The sequence below is a fragment of the Pseudonaja textilis genome, chromosome 3, assembly GCF_049901715.1.
Source record: "Pseudonaja textilis isolate UNSWEBS1 chromosome 3, rPseTex1.2, whole genome shotgun sequence".
Taxonomy (NCBI): Eukaryota; Metazoa; Chordata; class Lepidosauria; order Squamata; family Elapidae; genus Pseudonaja; species Pseudonaja textilis.
The window spans coordinates 79,243,188-79,248,907 of record NC_141992.1 but is presented as its reverse complement, the minus strand read 5'-3'; the positions used below and the strand labels follow the sequence as shown (position 1 = coordinate 79,248,907).

Here is a 5,720-nt window from a genome sequence, read left to right as displayed (position 1 = left end):
TACAATTGTTAAGTCAGTAACACAATGAATCTGTCTTCCCCATTGACTTTTGCTTGTCAATGATCCTGGGACCTTGCAACCGTCATAACTATGAGTCAATTGCCAAGCATCTGAATTTTGATCATGTGATCACAGGGATGCCTCCACAGTTGTAAGTGTGAAAAATGATCATGTCACTTTTTTTCAGTGCCTTTTGTAACTTTGTACGGTCACTAAATGAACTTTAGTAAGTTGAGGGCTACCTGTACTAATAAGAAAGAAATGTATGTTAGCTTGAGGATAGTTTTAGAGGAAAAATAATGCAAATCCCAGCTGTTTTTCATGGACTTCCATAGGTCAGCTGAGAAGCAATTTGAGAAGTCACATTCCTGCAACAGTCAAGCAAAAGAAAAATAAAACAGATTGGAAAAAATAGATCTGATTGTCTGATTAGCTGACTGATTGATTTTGTTGGTGCCCTATATAAAATATTGTTACTTGACCAGAAGAATATTTCTAATAAATATAGAAATGGAAATAAACTTGGAAGAAAAAAATTATTTATGGTGAATGAAATCACGGCAAATAGGGGACAGTAAGTCAGGGTTGAAGGGAACGAAGTGTCTCTGGTGTAAGAGTGAGAGAAATCAGCCCCCAGCATGTCTCAGTAGCTTCTAATTTAATGCTTCTTTTAAACTATGGCAGTTTTGAAGGCTGTGGAGTGAACATTAGTGCTTGAAATACATTTTTTAAATTTATTACAAAAATTAAAACATGCCATATATCTCTTAAAACAGTGGCGGTTACACATTTCTTTATTAAAGCTCATAAATTCAGGATGGATTAATTGTTATAACAATACGCTCAAAAGCCTACATGGAGATGCAGTTTGAAACGTAGCAACACTTAATCTCTCTAGTATATGAAAATTAATTAATTCATGTATAAACAACATTTAACCATGTACAATTTGGGGACTCATTTTTTAAATATATACTAACAATTATCCACATGGTTTCAAAATTGTTACAAGAAGCAAAAGAAAGAAAAGTATGCTTTAAAAATCATATGGATAATATACATCTTGAATATTCATTCTATTATATAATGTTAATAATAATAATAATAATAATAATAATAATAATAATAATAATAATAATAATAATAATAATAAATATATCAAAATGCCACCGGAAACACACACAATCTCACGGCAGTTGATGCAGCAACTGACAGAAATCATAAGAGCAAATATCAAATTGCTTGCCATAACAACGTTCAGTACTTACTATATTTATAACTCGCATTTTCTCAGAGATGCTCAGGAAAGAATGCATTTATATCTTCCAATAACCCTGTTAGGTAGAGAGAGACAGTGACTGATCCAGGTTAAATTCACAGTTGCAAAAGCTTGCTCATCCCAGACCAGCTCATAATCTACAGCACCTCACTGGCTGCTTATATCAAAGTGCCTGATGTATTTCACAAAATAGTAAAATAAAAGAGATGGAATGCACAGAAGTGGTGGGTTTTTCTTTTTTCCTTCCCCCCCCCCTTTTCCTTTTTACATCCTGGATCCATTTTCTCCCACCCGCTGTTCTCTTTGCTTCTCTGCCTCTGCAGCCAGTTCTTTCATTTGTCATCATCATTCTCCAGGCTTCCTATTATTTCTGCCTTAAATCAATTTGTGTTAAATAATCACCATTGTCCATGACACAGTCCACTTTATTTCTGTCTCTCTTCAGCTCGTTCGGAAGCAGACTTCGTGGTGCCTCTCTTATAAATGAGGGATATTTAAAGAGCAGTCCAAATCCTTTCAAAAACGAATGGTTCGATTCTGCAGCCCTATCATCTGACACCCTCACCTCCGAGGATCAAGTCATGATAAAGTATAACTTTGTACAGCAAATCTCTGGCTTTGGCTCATGTAAGCCTCAGAGATTGCCATGAAAACAGATAGAGCTGAATGCTGTGGACTTAAGGGGCCACCCGGATATAATGCCATGGAATTAGCATAGCCGAGCTTGCTTTGCTGGCTGCAGATTTGAGTGCATGGTGCCAACAAGAAGGGCATGTAAACAGGTTTAGGAGAATAGCCTTTAGCCTCAAGGCTTCAGGGAAAGGGGAAAGGGGAGGAGAGTGGAAAGGAGAAAGGAGAAAGGAGAGGAGAGAAGAAAGGAGAGGAGAAAGGGGAAAGGAAAGGAAATTGTTAAAAGATCATCATAGATCTGGTAATAGGAATGTAGCTAAATGAGGGGTGGATACATCTGAATAATCAAGAAGCCTCAGACAGGTAATTCTTTTGCATGAGAATCATTGAAATTAAAGTCGTGGTTTCTGATAGTTCTCTTCAACAAGTTAGAAAATGGCTCTATATCAGTTCGAACTAATTATCCATTTAACCCCAAACCAATGACAGGTCTCCCTGAGAGGCAGAAACTCACAGGAAGTCTTATCACCTATCATGCATTGACTCCCATAGTGAAATGGGGAGCAGTGCCTATGCACTTGTAGGAACATGTATATGTATTACCCTGAGCTTCACCAAATTACTCTGGACAGCTCCAGGTACTATAATGATACTTTGCCATTTAGAGACCAAAAAAGATATTAGCTGACAACCCACAATTAAGGTATCCATCTTCCAAACTGATCTTTGAAAAACCAGGAACCAAACTCATAATTTACAAACTACCCTGAAGAGGCATTGGGTGCCGCTTCATCTTCCATTTTAACCATAATGCTTCTTATAAAGTAGAGTTCAAGGCACCTCGTGTCAGCCATTCTGGCTGGAGGATGCTATCAATCATTGGAATTGATTTGAGAGTTGCTCTAATGGATATAATAAGGCACACATTGGCATTGATATATTTACCAGGTCTTCCTCCCACTGTAGAGTTTGTGTTGATGATCTTGAAGATGACAGGAGCATCTTGTTGGCAATAAAAAGAGGCAAGGGAAAAAAAAAAAAGAGGCAGGCAATACAATCTTACTGTGTTGACCCCAAATCTGGCATTCAGGTTGTAAATGCTAAATCAATAAGTTCTTTCAGATATGATCTCAAATCATTCTTTGCAACTCAAGACTTATTCATACTGATCTATTATGTTTCTTCTATTCTCTCTCTCTCTCCCTCCCCCTCCCTTTCTCTCTCTCTCTGCACTTGAAAGAGAAACAAAAAATCTCTACCTATCCCACTCCACTCCAAACCTCATTTTATGACCTTATTATATTTAATTTTTTTGCTTAGTCTTTGGCTAGCCAATGATGAACAACACAGTCCTCCGAGTTCCTCCATTTATATTTCAGGCTGGGGAATGAAGGAAGCCTGAATAGGAATAAGGGAAAACATCTGAAAATGCTTGAGGAATGTAAACCCATACCTGGCAGCGTTTGTGGAGATGTATTGATCTCCACTGTATTTGATATTCAGGCACTGGAATCAGGGTGTGAGTTTGCTAAAAAGGGAAGGGAAAAAATAAAATACAAACAAGCAAATTTCACATCATCACATATTTCCCTTAAACAGTTCTATTTGCTCAGCGGTTGTTGGTCTGATAAACCTCCATAAAATACATCATTTGACATCAGAACACAAAGCGTACATTTCTTGGCTTTTTTTGACGTTTTGTGCATCCGTAACAGCAAAATAGATTTTTTTCAGTCTACTTCTACAAATGGTTAGATCCCTTTTTTGTTTTTACATCTGTAGTCCATACATAAAATACCGACAAAAAAATATACCAGGCATATCTAATGTTGTTGAGTACACAACATTTGAGAAACGTCACATGTGATGCTGACAATCCCAGAAACATTTATTCAGCTTCAGAGTCCTTAGGTGCATCTCTCCAGTCTTCAGACTAACTACCTAAACATGGGCAGTCATCTTTAAAGTTAGTGTCCCTGGACAGTATCCCCTGCTAGATAGGACCTTTTCTTTTGTGGTGGTGAAAGACAAAGCTTCCTCGGGTATCTGACTGAGACATGATTTCCTTTCTGACATCACTAATTCTAACATTAAAAACCATAAAGGAATAACTGCAACTGGATAGTGGACAGGGTGCCACATCTGCTATACCATAAATACTGCTAAATATTTGACAAGCTGTCAATTGGTCTTTTATTTCCCTCATTGGAAAGCATCTACTTAGACAAAACAAGGATAGCTGCAAATCTCTCCTCTCTCTGTCTATGTCTCTCTGTCCCTTTCCCTCTCCCATTCTCTATCTCCCCCCTCTTTCTTTTTCTTTTCTTTTCTTTCTTTCTTTCTTTCTTTCTTTCTTTCTTTCTTTCTTTCTTTCTTTCTTTCTTTCTTTCTTTTCTTTCTTTCTTTCCTTTCTTTGTCTCTCTCTCTCCCACTCTGTCTCTCTTTCTTTCTTTCTTTCTTTCTTTCCTTCCTTCCTTCCTTCCTTCCTTCCTTCCTTCCTTCCTTCCTTCCTTCCTTTCTTTCTTTCTTTCTTTCTTTTCTCTCTCTCTCCCCCTCCCTCCCTCCCTCCCTCCCCCCTTCCTCCCTCTCTGTTCTCACATCTGTCTTCTACTTTTGTAAACCAGCGGGATATGGGATTAATTCTACATTTATAGGGAAATGGCTCTGCTCCAACAATCAATGAGCCAATGGAGAAAAAACATGAGTTTGTTTCTTAGGAAAAAGCTAAAGTACATTTGGGGCTCATGGATTCTTTCTTGCTTTTCATTTTTGGGTGGAAGAGAAAAGAACATTCCTCTTTTTTTTTTTTTTAGAATGCAGGTGAATGTTACACCCAAATTTGGGAAACTCTAATGTTAGTAAGTATTAAGGTTGTGCAGTAATAAGATTTCAAAGGGGAAAGCTCCATTTTGGTGTAATGGTTATGGTGCTGGCCTAGAAACCAGGAGACTGTGAGTTTTAGTGCAATCTTAGACACGAAAAGCAACTGAGTGATTGGGCTAGTCACTCTCTCTTAGCCCAACCCATCTCACATGGTTGATGTTGTAAAGAAAATAGGAGGTGAAAGAAGGAGCATTATGTATTGTATGTTTGCTGCCTTGAGTAACTTATAAAATAATAAAGATGGGATTAAAAATCTAATAAAGAAATATTCAGATACGAGAATTCCTTTTGCAGCTATTAGCAGCTCTTTAGATCAAACTCAGAAAAAGATTCTGCCCCTATATGGAATTTCTGGTATAGGTTGCCCAGTCAAACTTTTCCACATTGAATTAGGAGAGGAGCACAGCCTAGAAAATTAATAAAACCCAGAATCTGCAACCATGGATGCTCCTACTTAATGATGGCTAAAACAAATCACAGTTACCTGAGTTCATGCATATCCTGAGACTCGGTTGTTCATTGTCTTTCTTCCTGAGTGAACCAGAATTCATAACAGCTTGTTACTGATTTGTTACACTAAAAGCATGGTTTAAGTGATAATCTAATCAGGAATGTTCTTAGGCACAGCCAACATTTCGAGTTGCTAAGTGAACATCAGTAATCAACCATTTTGACATATTTCACAAACTGCATGATTGAAATTAGCTTAATTAACCAGCTAAAGCTTTGAGTATTAACCTGGGGGAATAAGTATAACAAAGAAATACATTCTACTGGTGAATAGGGAGAATATTTTGTTTCTGAAATATAATTTTATAGGAATCAGAAAACTTTTTTTCTTTTACCAACATTTGTTGTTTGTAGTATTTTTTGATATTTCTTTTGCTACTGTCCGGAAAACACTTTAGATTCAGGTTTTAGTAATGAG

At 37.2% G+C, this 5,720-nt stretch overlaps 1 long non-coding RNA gene across 1 annotated transcript; it reads right to left on the bottom strand.

Moving 5' to 3' along the window:
* Positions 1 to 1,175: 1,175 nt before the first annotated feature.
* LOC148126183 (uncharacterized) lies at positions 1,176 to 4,381 on the bottom strand. The gene is made up of 3 exons (XR_015742575.1): positions 3,363 to 4,381; positions 2,855 to 2,911; positions 1,176 to 1,334 (listed from the first exon to the last, which is right to left on the bottom strand). It is a non-coding gene; the product is annotated as an uncharacterized LOC148126183 (long non-coding RNA).
* Positions 4,382 to 5,720: the final 1,339 nt, after the last annotated feature.